The sequence below is a fragment of the Macrobrachium rosenbergii genome, chromosome 41 (assembly GCF_040412425.1).
Source record: "Macrobrachium rosenbergii isolate ZJJX-2024 chromosome 41, ASM4041242v1, whole genome shotgun sequence".
Classification (NCBI taxonomy): domain Eukaryota; kingdom Metazoa; phylum Arthropoda; class Malacostraca; order Decapoda; family Palaemonidae; genus Macrobrachium; species Macrobrachium rosenbergii.
This window is the reverse complement of record NC_089781.1, coordinates 93,017,762-93,036,754: the sequence shown is the minus strand read 5'-3', so window position 1 is coordinate 93,036,754 and position 18,993 is coordinate 93,017,762. Positions and strand designations below refer to the sequence as shown.

At 32.0% G+C, this 18,993-nt stretch overlaps 1 protein-coding gene across 20 annotated transcripts in view; it reads right to left on the bottom strand.

Moving 5' to 3' along the window:
• The window catches only part of LOC136827014 (uncharacterized), a 235,454-nt gene that overhangs the window by 157,247 nt on the left and 59,214 nt on the right, over window positions 1-18,993 (bottom strand). The window lies entirely within an intron of this gene.

Genomic DNA, 18,993 nt, shown 5'->3' with positions numbered 1-18,993 from the left:
GAAAGGGTGCCACCATAATGATTACATTAGTTAGGGTGCCATCACTAAAAAAAGACTGAGAACCACTACTCTAAAGAACTCTACAACAACTGAACCACCTACAGCTACAGAAGTCAATTCCACTGCACGTGATTCTATTCTTGCCTTTTTGTTTTGTCTTTGTTTGAGTACCAAAATACCCCATGGGAACCCCTCGCAATAATCACTTTGCCCAAGAGGATGTGCTGTATATACTGTTACAGTGAATGACGTCACCACGTGATGTTCGATTTTAAAGACTCGAGGTAATTAATTGGCAATGTTAGCGAAAAAAAAATAAGGAAAATACGTTGGATGTGAGATGTTTATAAATATATCAGAAACTCTTAACTGATTACTTTTCTTATCTGCTCTATATTTCCAATATATATATATATATATATATATATATATATATATATATATATATATATATATATATATATATATATATATATGCATATATATATATATTTATATATATATATATATATATATATATATATATATATATATATATATATATATATATATATATATATATATATATATATATATATATATATATATATATCAAATTCTTACATTTATTCCCTTTCTTATTTTGGTATATCTTATTTATTTCATCTTGATTATCACTAAACTTCAAAAATGCTTAGCCTCTATTTCTGAAACCTATTCAGCTGCATGTATAATATGTATATATATATATATATATATATATATATATATATATATATATATATATATATATATATATATATAAATATATATATATATATATATATATATATATATATATATATATATATATATATATATACCATTATATATATATACATATATTTGTATTAATATATATAATGTATTAATATTAATATAACATTTATATGTACATTTTATATATATACATAAATAGATGTATGTATATATATAAAATATATACATATAAATGTTATATATATATATATATATACATTTATATACATATATGTAAAATGTACATGTAAATGTTATATAAACAGTATATACTGTATATATATATAATACTGTATATATTTATATTTATAATATCAGTTTTTGTATACTGTATATATTTAGTTTGTAATTTTTTTATTGCACTTCTATTCAAATGTACTTCTCTTCTCTTCGTTCTGTTCTCATCTTTCCTCACAAAGGAAAGGCAATGGTCTTTGTATATGTGTATATTTAAAAAAAAAAAAAAAACAATAACCGTAAACTTTCTCCGCGGAATCGTGACGCCAGATAACTTGATATCAATAAATCCCCTCGCAGAAATTTATTGAAGGAAATACCAATTTCAATTGAAAGGAGAATCAACAATCGTTCGCAGGTCGAAGGAAATACTTGGTGCAGGAATAATGAGGCAGTTATTCACTGTTCTACAATGGTTGCCTATTTATATGTGTTGAATGTGTATATTTAGAACAAACTTGAGAAACAAAAGGAACTGATAAAATTGAATATCTAAATCCTTCTGCAAAAAGTGATAATCTTTTGGTAGTATGTAAATGAAACTTTAGATTAAATAAAGCCTGGGAACCACTGAAACAAAACTCGGAGTATGTTAAAAAAAAACTTTGGTTATCATTAAACAAAATTAATATTTAAAGATAAAACTTGTTTAATACCTGAATAAAATTTAGAAAAAGCTTAAAGGGAATATTTTGTATAGGAATAATTAGGCAGTTATTCATTGCTCTACAATGGCTGCATATTTATGTGTTGAATACGATTGTGTATACTTAGAACAAAGGAGAAAGAGAAGCAATTGATAATAATTCTTTATGGTATCTAAACAGAACTTTAGATTTTGTAATAAAACTTGGGTAATGTCGAAACAAAACTAAGGTTATGTGAAAACAAACCTTGGTAATCGTTATATATATAATTAATATTTAAGGATAAAAATTAATCAATACCTGAATAAACATTAGAACATGTCAAACAAAAAACATCGTATAAAAATATATATAAAAAATTATGACAAAAAACGGAAGAGAAGAAGCAAAATTCAAGCCAAAACTTAAATAGTACAAAAAAAACTGAACAAGTATAAGATAAACTTAAAGAATCCAATTGAAAAAAAAACAGGAACGAACTTCTTCAACGAAAAATCAATCGAGAAAAACCCAGTCCTCGAAACACGTAGTGTTTTCTGAAGCAGAAAGTTAATTTGCAGATGGAATGCAAATAAAAAATAAAATAAAATAAATGCATACACATTCCTATCACGAGCTTCTGAAACTGAAACACAGCTGTGTCACCTGAAGAAGAGCCTGGAGGAAAAAAACACAGCAGTTTAAACACAGCTGCTGTGGCACAGCAGTGCTGCAAGTGGGCGGGAGATGTTTATTGGGCTATTACCTTCTCTCTCCTTCTTATTTAAGGTTTTTAGTTTGTTTTTTTTTGGGAAATTTTATTACCTTTTATTCAGAATGTACTGTGAAGACAGTGTCCCCGGAAACCTATTGAGGAAACTGAGGTCTTTTCTCAACACAACGAAATTTTTCTCCACATTTATTCATACTTACTTGTATGTATGTATGTATGTATGTATGTATGTATGTATGTATGTATGTATGTATGTATGTATGTATGTATATGTATTATATATACAGTATATATATATATATATATATATATATATATATATATATATATATATATATATATATATATATATATATATATCACTAACAACTAATGTTTTATATATATATATATATATATATATATATATATATATATATATATATATATATATATATATATAATATACGTATATATATATATATATATATATATATATATATATATATATATATATATATACTGTATATATAAATATATAATGTATACGTACTACTGATGCCTTCAAACCATTAAAATACAAAATTCAACACATTTATTGACTATTTTTTTGTCTTTCTGTAAAAGCTTGCTATACAAATTTTAATATTTTATTTCTCTGAAACCTGGAAACCTAATTTTTTTTTATAAACTTACATAAACAAAAAGCCCTCCTAATGTCGAATTCACTTTACCCTGGACAATAGTGAATTCGATATTAAAAGGGCATTTGTGGGCTTAATATTGCTGAATATGAAAAAAGTCATATAGGAACATAAATAATTCTTTATCTTTTTACACTTAGTAATTGTGAGTAAAATTGCTAAATAGGTGTACTGCCTTTTGACTCATTCCAAAGAACGATGGCCATTGTGAATAATAATAATAATAATCCCTTTTAGTTTTCTGTAAAAGAAAACTATTGTGCAGGCTTTGTCTGTCCATCCGCCCTCAGATCTTATAAACTACTGAGGCTAGAGGGCTGAAATTGGTATGTTGATCATCCACCCACCAATCATCAAACATACCAAATTGCAGCCCTCTATCTTCAGTAGTTTTGATTTTATTTAAGGTTAAATTTAGCCATAATCGTAAATCTGGTACCGCTATAGGTACCAACAATATAGGCCACCACAGGACCGTGGCTGAGTTTCATGGGCCGCGGCTAAAAGTTCCATGGACTGGGCTGAAAGTTTCATACAGCTTTATACGCTGTATAGAAGACTCGATTGCGCCGAAGAAACTTCGTTTGCATTTTTTACTCGTTTTTTTACTCTACCAAAGATCTTTCTTGGCGGTTCCTTGTTGGTGTGAAATCAAATAAATATTCTTTCTTTTTACTATAACCACAAACCCACCTCCACTCTCTCTCTCTCTCTCTCTCTCTCTTGTTCTCCTCCCCTCCCCCTCAATCTTTCTCTCTCCCTCTCTCTCTCTCTCCTTCTCTCTCTTTTTCTCTCCTCACCCCCGTCTTCCTTTTTTTCTCTCTATCTCCTCCCCCGTCTTCCTCCCCCCTTCTCTCTCCCCACCCTCTCTCTCTCTCTCTCTCTCTCTCTCTCTCTCTCTCTCTCTCTCTCTCTCTCTCCCCTGCTTTCTCTCCCTCTCCCTCGTAAAAAGATCAATACAAACGGTGACAGCGAAAGAGGAACTAGCCAACATTCACACCTTCACCTACAATGCCCAGGTGCGTCTGACCTAAGATCTATTCACATTTAATATCTTAAATAAGTTTCCTCAGACTAATGTTTAAGACTGACTGAAAAGAGCGTCATGTTGTAAACATTAGGAACAGTAAATTTGGATGGTGAAAATCCCTCAAGTTTAACTGTAAATGTAAATAAACCTATTTATGGTAATTGTAAAAAATAATTTTCATACCACACATATATATATATGTATGTATATATACTCACATAAAACCTACAGACATACATATATTAAAATAAGAATAACATTAATTAAAAATGGTACATAAAATACATAACCTCAAAAAACACATATAAAGTATTGGTGTGTGTTTGTGCATATATATATATACGCAAACAAACACACACACACACACAAACATTATATATATATAAAATATAAACCAGTAATATAAATATATAATTGAAAATATATATATATAATATATACATAACCTATAAAAACTGTATCTATATATATTAAGGTGTGTACTTGTCTGTTTATATTGTGTTTGTGCATATATATATATACATATTATATATATATATATTATATATATATATATATATATATATATATATATATATATATATATAAATATATATATATATATAGGTGTCTGTACATAGATATATGTATATATTTATTTATATATATAAATTTGTGTATATATATATCACAAATATATATATATAAATAAATATATAAATATATATACATATACAGTAGATATACAGACACCTATATATATATATATATATATATATATATATATATATATATATATATATATATATATATATATATATATATATATATATATACACACACACACACCATGAACATAAACACAATAAAAATAGACAAGTACACAGCCTCTTAATTACTGCGCTTTCAAAGTCGCTGTTGTAATGCCAAGGATAAACACTCCCCGTTGCAGAGTCAATCTTAAAAGCTTATTTTCAAAGAACTTTTACCGCGATATTCGGTTACTGAAAATAATCGCTGTCAATAAAAATGAGTTAACAAAAGCAGTATTGTTAATCTCTCTCCCTCTCTCTCTCTCTCTCTCTCTCTCTCTCTCTCTCTCTCTCTCTCTCTCTCTCTCTAAGTGTGTATATGTATATAGTATATGTAATATATATAACACTCACTTTTCCTTTATTTTTTCAACATATATGTATGTGTATTTATATATAATATATATATAGTATATATATGTATATATACATACATAAATTTCGAATAAAGAAAAAATTAAGTGGATAAATAAATACACAGATAATCGCAAAAGCAGATATATTAGTAGTTAGATAACTATAAAGATAAAATAATGCATAGCAAAGTGTAGCAATAAATTAATATGCAGGTTTCCCTTCATTGGAAGGAGACAGAAAGAAGACCTAATCCACCCACCCATTCTCTCTCTCTCTCTCTCTCTCTCTCTCTCTCTCTCTCTCTCTCTCTCTCTCTCTCTCTCTGCTAGCTAGACAAGAGTCGCTCCTCACGGCGCTCTATTAATAGAGGACACGGTGAAGGGCTTTCTCGCACCTAAACCCCTCTCCCTCCCCTTCCCCCCCTCCCCTCTCTCTATCCATCATATCCCCCTCCCCCACCCCCTCCCCCTCCCATTAGCGGCACAATGAAGGATAGGTTGTGTAGGACCCTTAAAAGCGGCTCAACACTTCACGCATCGGAGTTTCGTCATCTTGCTAACCACTGCGAGGGCGTCCTGAGTGACCTATGATATGTATTTTTTTTTTTTTTTTAGGTCACTGAATTTCCTGCATTTTTTTATCGTCTATATGACCTTTAATATATTTTTTCTTTTATTTTTTTTAGGTCGCTGAATTTCCTGGTTTTTTTTTTTATTTCATCGTCTCATGTGACCTATAATATACATTGTTTTTTTTTTCAGTTCACTGAATTTCCTGCATTTGTTTTACCCTATATGACCTATAATATATATTGTTTTTTATTTTTTATATTTCACTGAATTTCCTGCTTTTTTATTTTATCGTCCTATATGACCTATAATATATATTGTTTTTTTTTTTTTAGGTCACTGCCTTGCCTGTTTTTTTTTTTTTTGTCGTCCTGAGTTACCTATAATAGGGACTTTTTTATATATATTTTTAGGTCACTGACTTCACTGTTTTTTTTATCGTCCTGAATGACCTATATGGATTTTTTTTATATTCTTAGGTCATTCCCTTCCCTGATTTTTTTAATTTCATCGTCCTACCTGACCCAGAATATACATTTTTTTTTTTTTATTTTTTTAGGTCATTGCCTTCCCTTTTTTTTTTTTTTTAATCACCCTCCGTGACCTATAATAAGCACTGTTTTTATTTTCTTTTAAGTCACTGCCTTCCCTGGTTTTGTTTTTATTTCGTCGTCCTGTATGACCTATAATATGTATATTTTTTTATTTTTAGGTCACTGCCTTGCCTTTTTTTTTTTATCTTCCTGCGTGGCCTACAATATGCATTGTTATTTTTTTAGGTCACTGGTTTCCCGTTTTTTTTTCATATATTCATGGGTAATTTTCACCTTTTTTTTTAGATATTTAAGTTCTATAGTTCCATATTAAATAGTGCGAATTTAATAATATTAATAAAATTAAAACTCCTTTTTAAATTATTTATTTATTAATAATAATAATAATAATAATAATAATGGTGAAAATAATATTGATGCATAATAATAAATAATAATATATAAAAATGTGTGTGTATATATATATATATATATATATATATATATATATATATATATATATATATATATATATATATATATATATTTTACACATACATTTTACACTTTTTCACCATCTAAGTGACTCATGTAAATATATGAGATTTTAATAATAATAATAATAATAATAATAATAATAATAATAATAAATATGGGACGTCTAGTCAGCATAATATTGCTTTGCAAGCTAATTACCTTTTGCTAACCGAAATATAAGAAACGGAAAACCACTAATATTGTGAACTAGAAGCGAAAGAAATCAGCTAGTATTAAAACTCGTATAACTCTTTACCAAACACAGAAAAAGAAAACCACTATTATTGTGAACTAGAAGAGAAAGAAAACCGCTAATATTAAAACTCGTATAACTCTTTACCAAACAAAGAAAAAGAAAGCCACTAATATTCCTAACTAGAAAAATAAGAAAACCGCTAATATTAAAACTTGTATAATTCTTTACAAACAAAGAAAAAGAAAACCACTACTATTGTGAACTAGAAGAGAAAGAAAACCGCTAATATTAAAACTCATACAATTCTTTACCAAACGAAGAAAAAGAAAACCACTAATATTGTGAGCTAGAAGAGAAAGAAAACTACTAATACTGTGAACTAGAAGAGAAAGAAAACCGCTAACATTAAAACTCGTATAATTCTTCTTTACCAAACAAAGAAGCAGATTCGACAATGACGAAACCACTTTTGAACTCCGATTATTTACAAACAAAACTCTTCACTCAGACCCCCTTCAGATAACGCAAACAAAACAAAGGAATTGTAGGAAATAGCTCCTTTGCTTAGTATGAAATGGCCTGGTGAAGTCTCTTTAGTTAATATTTAAATATATGCAGCCATTATACACACACACACACATACACACATACACACGCAGGAACGAATATACAAACAGTACATGTCTATTGTTTATCTTTATTTTGATTAAAATTAAATGTTTGTTTATGCTTGTGGCATGTTTAGCTTGCAAGCACATTCACCTACTTACCACATGCAAAAGTACACCCACACACACAAACACACACAAGAGCAAACATACATACATACATACATGCATACATGCATACATACAAACAGTACATTCCCATTATATTTATATATATTTTTGTTAAGAATAAAATGGTTGCTTATGCTTATGATATATTTAACATGCAAGCACATACACCTACTTACTACAAATAAAAGCACAAACACACACATACACACACACGTGCACACACATACACACTCTTGCATGCAAACAGTGTGACCCGTTGTTATGACCACAGATTTAATGAGTCGAAGAGCGCATGCGCTAACATCGCATGTACAAGACCCGGAAATATTACAGTGCTTATGAAAAACGTCATTGTGTTTTAATCACACTTATCAAGTTACTTGCTTATTTTGATTTTAAAGAGAGTGACTTGACAGCATTTGCCTGATAAGACACTGCAACAGTTGGTCGAGTTTAGTGAATAATAATAATAATAATAATAATAATAATAATAATAATAATAATAATAATAATAATAATAATAATAATAATAATAATAATTATTATTATTATTATTATTATTATTATTATTATTATTATTATTAATCTTCACCTTAAATTCCCAAAAATTTTTATAAATGCTTTTCAGAATACATAAAATCCCCTGAATTATTATTTTTATAAATGCTTTTATTATTATTATTATTATTATTATTATTATTATTAGGCAATTTACAAATACAAACGAAAATTAAACACATTCACTACTACAACTATTATTATTCTTCTTCTTATTATTATTATTATTATTATTATTATTATTATTATTATTATTATTATCAACTGGAAAACACCCCTAAAATCAAAAGAGCCTCTTCTTACGAAAATTGAAGCAAAACAGACCTTAATGAGGAGAACGCTGACAGATACGTCCGTCAAATATACATATTTTAGAAAAACTTCTTTGACGAAATTCGTCCATTTACTGTTGTGTTTTTAGCTCTAAAAAAAAAAGTTTGACTGCATTGTTGGAATTATTGTATTTGATTTATTAATACTCTGGTTTGATAACACGGGACTTCTAATGCTAGGTTATTCGGTACCGTGGTATAACTGAATTTTACTGGACTGAAGTTTCAGTATACTGTACGTACAGACTCACACATAAAAGCATAGATGCATACGTACACAAAGTCTCTCTCTCTCTCTCTCTCTCTCTCTCTCTCTCTCTCTCTCTCTCTCTCTCTCTCTGTATATGTATGTATATATGTATATATATATATATATATATATATATATATGTGTGTGTGTGTGTGTGTGTGTGTATATAGACATATATGTGTGTGTATTTTTACATAAGTATATAAAAATATATATACATATGTGTATTTATTTATATATAAATACATATATATACATAAATATAAATATAATATATATATATATATATATATATATATATATATATATATATATATATATATATATATATATATATATATAAACAACAGATAATAACATTATCTATGTTGTAGTTTTCAAGTCTACCCATTTTCAAGACAATCGTTGTACCGACCTCCTTAACCATTTTACCTAACATGGGTTGACTCCAGATAAAAAAACAATAAAACAGTCACTACCATATATATGCTTTACCTGATGAGTTGTGGATGAACCCAATGTGCTGAAACTTCTATAATAAAAAATAATAATAATAATAATAATAATAATAATAATAATAATAATATTAATAATAATAATAATTAATAATAATAATTAATTATTATTTTATTATTATTATTATTATTTGTTCACCATCAAATATCTCTCATCAAAGATCGATACAAGACAAAGTCAGAGGAGTTGAACAGCTCAATGGGGAATTTAAGGCAAATGCAGCTAAAGGCAAAAAAGGAAGCTACAGAGAGCCTGCAGTACCATCTACAGTGAGCCATGCAAAACAAACCCCACCCCCACCCCACTTTTCTCCCCACAAATCCACCCACAACAAAAATCCTTCCACCAAGTAAATTTTTTTGAAGTAACTGAGAGACTTTATACAGGTATGAACTCAATAAGGATTTATTCCCTCTTGTCTGAGAGAGAGAGAGAGAGAGAGAGAGAGAGAGAGAGAGAGAGAGAGAGAGAGAGAGAGTGTAGGAGGAGGACGTGAGGAAAAACCAGGGTAGAATTTCTCTCTCTCTCTCTCTCTCTCTTGTTACAGATCTAATTATTCTACCCAATGCTTTCATCCCTCTCTCCTAACTGATTGTTTCACAATCTATTTAGTGATTAAGAATCTCTCTCTCTCTCTCTCTCTCTCTCTCTCTCTCTCTCTCTCTCTCTCTCTCTCTCTCTCTCTTTCCTCAGCCACTTGCGGAGGAGGAATTCCTCCTTCCTTTTCCTCACCGACGACGATTCGTAGAATCAATCTCTGTCTCTCCACTTGCTTCTAAAGTTTTTGTTTTCCTTTTCTACCTCCTCTCCCTTTTTTATCTTTTATTTATTACTCTCCGTCTCTTCCCACTTCCGCATTCTTATCGTTTGGTACCATAGGTATTCTTTATTTATTAACCTGACATTTCTGTTTCCGCATTCGTTGCAAGTTTTTCTACCTAACCATTTCATTCCTCTTTACTAACTTACCATTTCACCATCTATCTTTTGATTTGTAATCTCTCTCTCTCTCTCTCTCTCTCTCTCTCTCTCTCTCTCTCTCTCTCTCTCTCTCTCGTTACAAATGTAATTTCCCTGCTTAACCCTTTAATTTCTCTTTACTAATTGAATATTTCTACCACCTATCTAAGAGTGATTTGTAATCTCTCTCTCTCTCTCTCTCTCTCTCTCTCTCTCTCTCTCTCTCTCTCTCTCTCTCTCTCTCTGTACATTACAAGTTCAACTTCCTACCTAATCCTTCAAACTGTAATTTTCACCACCTATCTGTGATCTATTAATCTCTCTAATTTATCTTTACTGATTGAATATTTCATAATCCACCTTTTTTACTAAGAGTGATTTGTATTTGGAACCTCTCTCTCTCTCTCTCTCTCTCTCTCTCTCTCTCTCTCTCTCTCTCTCTCTCTCTCTCTCTCTCTCTCTCTCTTCTTTGTACATTACAAGTTCAACTTCCTACCTAATCCTTCATATCTTTTTACTAACTTCCTGTTTCACCACCTATCTGTGATTTGGAATCTCTCTCTCTCTCTCTCTCTCTCTCTCTCTCTCTCTCTCTCTCTCTCTCTCTCTCTCTCTCTCTCTCTCTCTCAGCTAATCTATTTTCTCCCTATCTAGCAAAGAAGTTGGGAAGGAAGTAAGGGACACAGTGCCAAGTCTCCCACTCGGCCAAAAATTCTCTCCCTTTGGTCGAGTCGCGTTGTCTGTGTGTGTGTGGGCAATTTTGTGTGGGTGTGGTTGTGTGGGTGTGGTTCCTGCTACGAGGGTAGAATGTGTGGGTGGAAAAGGGTATCTAAGGCCTGTCACAGGTGTGAGGGGGGGGGCGAACAAGAGAATGAGAGAATATTCGGGAATAAAGGTTTTGTCACTGAGATGGCAATTGGCAAGAAAAGTTGTTATTATTATTATTATTATTATTATTATTATTATTATTATTATTATTATTATTATTATTATTATTCTGAACCGTGCCAAAAGTAATGAATTCACTCAAGCTTTCACTGAATAGAATGCCAATTATGATATAATAAAAAAAAAAATAAGAAAAGGAAAACAATAATAAGAGAATGGGCAATAAAAGAAAAGTTATTATTATTATTATTATTATTATTATTATTATTATTATTATTATTATTATTATTATTCAGAATCGTGCCAAAACCAATGAACTTTCAAACCATACTTTCACTGACAATAATGCCAATTATAATATTAAAGAATAAATAAGAAAAGGAACACGGAATAACAAGGGAATTAAAAAAATACAAACAAAATAAAATTAAATAATGCTGTATAAATATTAAAAAAAAAAAACAGCAGGTTGCAATACTTGTAAAAATTACGAAGTAAAGTTTTGACAGCTTTTTGGGGGGTTTTTAAACTAAAACCTTATCATAAAAGATTTAGATAATATCTACTCGTCACATACAAATGCAAGACACTTAATTTTATTAAAATTTCTAGAAAAAAATATGTTTTAGTCTTCTGTAAAAGAAAACGATAATGCCGGCTTTTTCTGTCCGTTAGCACTTTATTCTGTCCGCACTTTTTCTGTCCGCCCTCAGATCTTGAAACTTACTGAGGCTAGAGGACTGCAAACTGGTATGTTGATCATCCACCCTCCAATCATCAAACATACCAAATTGCAGCCCTCTAGCCTCAATAGTTTTTACTTTATTTATGATGAAAGTTACCCATAATCGTGCTTCTGGCAACGATATAGGACAGGCCACCACCTGGCCGTGGTTAGTTTCATGGGCCGTGGCTCATACAGCATTATACTGAGACCACCGAAAGAAAGATCTGTTTTCGATGGCCTTGATTATTTCTGCTGAACAGAAAACTCGATTGGGACAAAGAAACCTCGGCACATTTTTTACTTGTTAATATTAAGGAAACAAAAGATCAGGAATGTTCAGATATAATTCAGTTTAACTACCCTGCAATATATGCATTTAATTTATACAATGCCCAAAGTTACGAACGCAGGTGTATCTAGACACAAATCAACTAGATCCAGCAAGAATCCCTTATCTAGGGATACCTGCCAACCATACATTTTAAGATCAGGTAGATCTTAAAACGAGCGGTGCCTATAGACACCTGGCAATTATATTAAGCACTGGCTTGGCGAGAATCCCAGCTTCAGATAAATAAGACAAATGGAACTTCAATTTGGGAATACTGCTTTGCGGAATCAGCATTATTTCTAAACGCGTTGATCACTCACAGGCTAAATATTACTATTTGAATAACCTGATAACACACGCTGTGCTTATGTGGAAGCTAAAATATAGGTATTTCCTACTCAACGTTATTCTGGTCTCTAAAGTAAAAGATACGGCTATAAGTAAGGTCTCAACTCTTTTGTTTTTTTGGCTGACTTGAAGAATAATTTTCCTTGCTCCACTTACTGAGTTGGAGCTTGTAAATTGTCAAAGTTATTCAAGGACAAGAAACAGAAAATAAAACAGAGAGAGAGAGAGAGAGAGAGAGAGTATACACATGTACAAAACATCCATGGTGTGAACTGTTTCTCTCTCAACATCAGAAAACAATTAACTCAAAACTGAACAAATTCAGAACGGAAAGATTATTTATTCATGTATTTAGGGATCTATATGTCTTTAGTTATCTTTTTAATTTTCTGTAAAAGAAATCTATTGAGGTGGCTTTGTCTGTCCGTCCGCACTTTTTCTGTCCGCCCTCAGATCTTAAAAACTACTGAGGCTAGACGGCTGCAAACTGGTATGTTGATCATCCACCCTCCAATCATCTAACATACCAAATTGCAGCCCTCTAGCCGCAGTAGTTTTTATTTTATTGAAAGTTAAAGTTAACCATGATCGTCCGTCTGGCAGTTACAGACAGGCCACCACCGGACCATGACTGAAAGTTTCATGGGCCGCGGCTCACACAGCATTATACGCTGAACAGAAAACTCGATGGCGCAGAAAAAACTTCGGCGCATTTTTTACTTATGTTTTATGTTCGATCATTGATTCGTATAATCAATATTGTTGGTTATCCTGAAAGTATATATATACAGTATATATATCTATATATATATACAGACATATATATATATATATATATATATATATATGTATATATGCATATAAATAATGTGTATATATATACAATTATATATATACACATTATTATATATAAGCGTGTCTTTAATTTGACGCAACACAATAAGGAACAAATACTGATCACTCATACTTGAAAATAAATATCCTAATGGATATAAGCAACAGTTAATCTTAGCCCCAAGGTGATAATAATTATCCTATTATACTGCGCGACACTTGCAAGCTCTTTCAAAAGCCATGTCACTTAAGTTTGTGTCCCTGAAAAAATTATTATTATTGTTATTATTATTATTATCATTATTATTATTATTATCATTATTATTATTATTATTATTATTATTATTATTATTATTATTAGCGAAAAATATAAAAACAAGTAAGAGAAGCATAGTAGAACAAAATGACTGTATCAACCAAAAGTTATTTAAAAAATACTTATTAAAGTGAAAATTCTCAACAAAATACATCCGAAAACACGTTAATTTAGACCGGAAGTGGCGCAACTGGATGTTATGAATCAATCAATCAAACGAGACACACTGACGTGATATTCAAAGTACGTACACTGACGTGATATTCAAAGTACGTGATATCTTAACTACGTGGATTAGACGACTAAAAATTATTAGAATAACTAAATAAATAAATAAGTAAAATTTAAAATCAACCAATCAAGCGAGATAAAAATGTGATATCTTAACTATGTGATATTTTAACTACGTGAATTAAAGAGTATAATTATTAAATAAATAAGTGAATCACTAGCGGATCGGGCGCACCTGGGCAACGCGCCCACCTAGAAAAATAATGATGAAATAATAATATTGAAGATTTACATAACATAAATATAAAAATGGGGAAAAAATAAAAAATCGATTAAAGAAATAATATATATACATATATGTGTGTATAATATGAAAATTGGTGCCCCGCCCATGAATTTTTCTGGATCCGCTAGTGAAGTAAATAACAATTAACTAAATGACCAATTAATTAAATTAAGTTGTAATCTAAGGAAGGAAAGCAACAGGTAAGTACTCGTTACTCGTGAGTCCTTCCTTTTAACTAATGCCTTTCAAGTGCCGACAAATCACGTGCTAAGAGAAATCACGTGCTAAGAGGGGAGAGAGAGAGAGAGAAGCATCAAGTGATAAGAGACTTCGTCATCGCCTTTGCTCCAACCGGGGAGGAGGAGGAGGAGGAGGAGGAAGGGTTGATACCAATCGTACCTGTTCTCACCCCTTTTTTTTCCCCTTCTCACCTTGACAGTTTCTTCCTTGTCTTCTTTCCATTTCTTCCCACCTTCCCAGATTCTCCCATCTCACCTATTACCCCCTTTCAATATTTCCTTCTTCTTCTTCTTCTTCTTCTTCCTTCCCCATTCCATGACCGTCAACACCCTCTCCCCTCTGTCTCTTCCTTTCCTTCTCTTTTCCACTTCTTCTCACCTTCTCTTATTCTCCCATCCTACCTCTTATCTCATTTCAATTTCCCCTCCACCATTCTTCCCTTCCTTTCCCACCCCTCTCCCACGACCTTCAACACATCCTCCCCCCTACCTACTCCTGCTTCCTCCTCCTCCTCCTCCTCCTCCTCCTCACCCACATGTCTCAATGAGGCGAAGAAGACTTACAAGTAGATGTTGCCTCACACCTTCCCTAACCACATACTTAACCTGAGGACCAGCTTAATGGAGCGGACGGCCATTAAACGGGATCAGGTTCCCCACCCCCCTTTGCATGCGGCTTTTATAGCTTTTGCTGCTTTGAAAGTTTTTGCTACTTTGAAAGTCTCCGCTGCTTTTATTGAAGTTTTTTGCGGCTTTAAAAGTTTCCTGTTGTTAAAGTTTTTGCTGATTTTAAAAATCTTTGTTGCTTTTCATGTTTTCGCTGCTTTTATAGTTTGCTGCTCTTAAACTTTCTGCTGCGTTTAAAGTTTGTGTTTATTGCTGCTTTTAGATTTTTCCCTGCTTTTAAAGGAATTCAAGTTTCCCCCCTTTGCAGCCTGCTTTTAAAGATTTATTCTGGGAATCAGTTTCCCCTTTGTATGCTGCTTTTGAACTTCTTGCTGCTTTTGAACTTCTGGTCTGGTATCTGCTTTAAGAGAGGGTCGTAAGCAAATTAGCTCGGTAGGGGAGAATGAAATATGATAATGGATAAAGAAGAGAAAGCAGAAATAAAATACACAATGAGAAGATCAAGAAAGGAAACTGGTAAAAATTAGGAAGGAATTTGGATGGCATTTCTTTTATTTTTTCTTTTAACTCGGGAAAGATAATAAAAATTATTATTATTATTTTTATTATTTTTATTATTATTATTATTATTATTATTATTATTATTATTATTATTATTATTAATAATAATAATAATAATAATAATAATATCGAACTTTGACGTACATTTTGCGACAGCTATTTCATACATTCCAAAGAATTTATTCATACATTTATTTTATAGCTTACGTCATACATTAAGCAAAAGTTGCTATAATAATAATAATAATAATAATAATAATAATAATAATAATAATAATATTGAAATTTTTGACATACAGTTTGCGACAGCTATTTCATACATTTCAAAGAATTTATTCATACATTTTTTATATCTTATGTCATACATTAAGCAAAAGTTGCTATAATAATAATAATAATAATAATAATAATAATAATAATAATAATAATAATAATAATAATATAATAATAATAATAATCTCAATTTCCACTTTGGACCAAGTTCCAATATGTACTTTATTTTACACCGAAACAAAAGAAAATTCGTATCCTCTTACAAACTTGAAAATATCTGGATTCAGTGGCATCACTGACCATAATCGTTGCAACGCCAGATTGCGTAAACAAACACACCTGCAGGTTAAGCTCTTGGCCACTCGAAAACCGAAAGCATCGGCCTCTTGTAAAATCTCCTTGTGCCGATTTCTGAAAAAGGAGACAAGACCATATCCAACGCTCTGAGGATATGGGGTCATTGGCGTAGTATTGCAAGCCTTTGCTTTATTTATAAATGCCTCTTTACGAAGGGAGTCGAGACAGAGACAACGATGTTCGAATTTGTTTTGGTCAATTTTTTAGTTTTTTGTAAAAGAACATCATTGAGATGGCTATTAATCTGTCCGTCCGCACTTTATACTGTCCGGCCTCAGGTCTTAGAAACTACTGAGGCTAGAGGGCTGCAAATTGGTTTGTTGATCACCCACCCACCAATCATCGAACATACCAAATTGCAGCCCTCTAGCCTCAGTAGTTTTTATTTTATTTGAGGTTAAAGTTAGCCATAATCGTGCTTCTGGCAACGATGTAGGCCAGGCCACCACCGGGCCGTGGTTAAAGTTTCATGGGTTGCGGCTCACACAGCATTATACCGAAACCACCGAAAGGCAGATCTATCTTCGGTGACTTTTGATTATACGCTGTAGTGGCTGTACAGAAAACTCGATTGCGCCGAAGAAACTTCGACGAACTTTTTAAATTATTAAATTATTTTTTGTTTTATTTCTCTTCCCAGATTTTTTAGCAAAGAGAACAGTCACAGGATAACATTAGGACTTCGATTAATGGCAGTCATAATCAGTGCTCCAATCCAGCGCCTCCCAAAGATTCGTTCTTCGCTTCTGGTCGGTGACTTGTTTTCAACCTGTTTTTGACATGTATGCGATAAGCTGTCAATTTGTTAATGAGATGTTGTATCGCAGCGCAGAAGCACCTTATGAGTATTCGGACTTAACCAGTGAATGGGATCATCCAACGGCACAGAAAACATCGAGAAAATAGATTCCTTAAAATTCTCCTCCTGAGATGACCTCAGCTCTCACCCTGACTGGCGTTTTAAAGGTCGGAGCAGAGGTTACAAACATACATGACTCATCATCTTAAAGTAGAAAGCACTGCGGTGAATCTGTCAGAAGAAAATACACTGATAACAGTGCATACCATGTGCAAGTTTGCAATTCGGACTGTTAGAATTAAGACATTAAAAAAGCTTAGGTCTCATTCATTTACAGCCATTTCGGCTGATTGATTGATTTGTGTACGAAACGTAGCATTTTCTATAACTTACGAGTAAAATTTTAACTTCTTTGGGTAATTACTATTTTCATTTTTTAATTCATTTCTTTTCCGTTTTTTGTCGGTAAGATCTTCACCCCCCCCTAATTTCTTCTACTGTATCTATTGCTATTTTCGTCTCTTTGTGTCTACCCTTCTTGCGATTTCCTCTCCTGCAATCTGACCGAATACCAGCAGCAATCTACTAAGTTTGCTGCTTTTGAAAACTTTAAGTAAAGTAGCGAAGTAATCAACTGGAAAATCAGCAACCAACATTGTCCATCAGATGTATTCTACAGCCTCTAGTTCATAATACCAGGGCAGAAAATGCCTAAGAACCATCTCGTCCGTCCTGTTTGGCACCCATGCCACAGGTGAGTGTCACTGGGCACCCCCATAAATGCCCTAAAATGTAATAGCCGTGGCACTCAAACTCCTTCACTAACACGAGTCGGCCATCATTCTATTCTTTGCCAGAGAGAGAGAGAGAGAGAGAGAGAGAGAGAGAGAGAGAGAGAGAGAGAGAGAGAGAGAGACATTAGATCCATAGAGTGGTAGTGAAGGAAAAAGATTTTGCAAATGTTCCTTGTTGAATCCAATATTTTCACCCTTAGGCATACCTAAATGCTTAAGCAAAATTAGTAGCCATTTCGCCATAAGCACACAGGCGGTGGAGGGAACACGGTTCTCACATGTGAATCGTCATTGCCTTCATATTTCTGCCCTTTAATCTTTTTTAATGTACACATACTTTACAAAGAACCTGGATGGAAAAGAGAGAGAGAGAGAGAGAGAGAGAGAGAGAGAGAGAGAGAGAGAGAGAGAGAGAATAAAAAAGACATGAAAAACGTCAATCTTCAGATCTTCCACTTACAATGATCAGTAAAGGTATGAGAAAATGGTGTTGAGAGAGAGAGAGAGAGAGAGAGAGAGAGAGAGAGAGAGAGAGAGAGAGAGAGAGAGAGAGAGAGAGAATAAAAAAGACGCATAAAAAACGTCAATCTTCAGATCTCCCTCTTACAATGCTCAGTAAGGGTATGAGAAAGTGTCGTTGTAGAGAGAGAGAGAGAGAGAGAGAGAGAGAGAGAGAGAGAGAGTTCCTCTAACGCTAGAGGCTGCACAATATCCCTGTAACTTGTCTCATCGAGTTCCTGAAATGAAAGATAAATGACAGAATCCACGTTCACTCGAAAAGTATTTTTGTTATTAATCAAAAACCAAAAGTATTTCTTTTTAAATATAACATCTTTCAGCATTTCCCTCTTTCAAGAACAACGTACTACCAACCAAAAGGAATAATTCTTTTAACATGCTTTTCCTTTATGAGGAGAA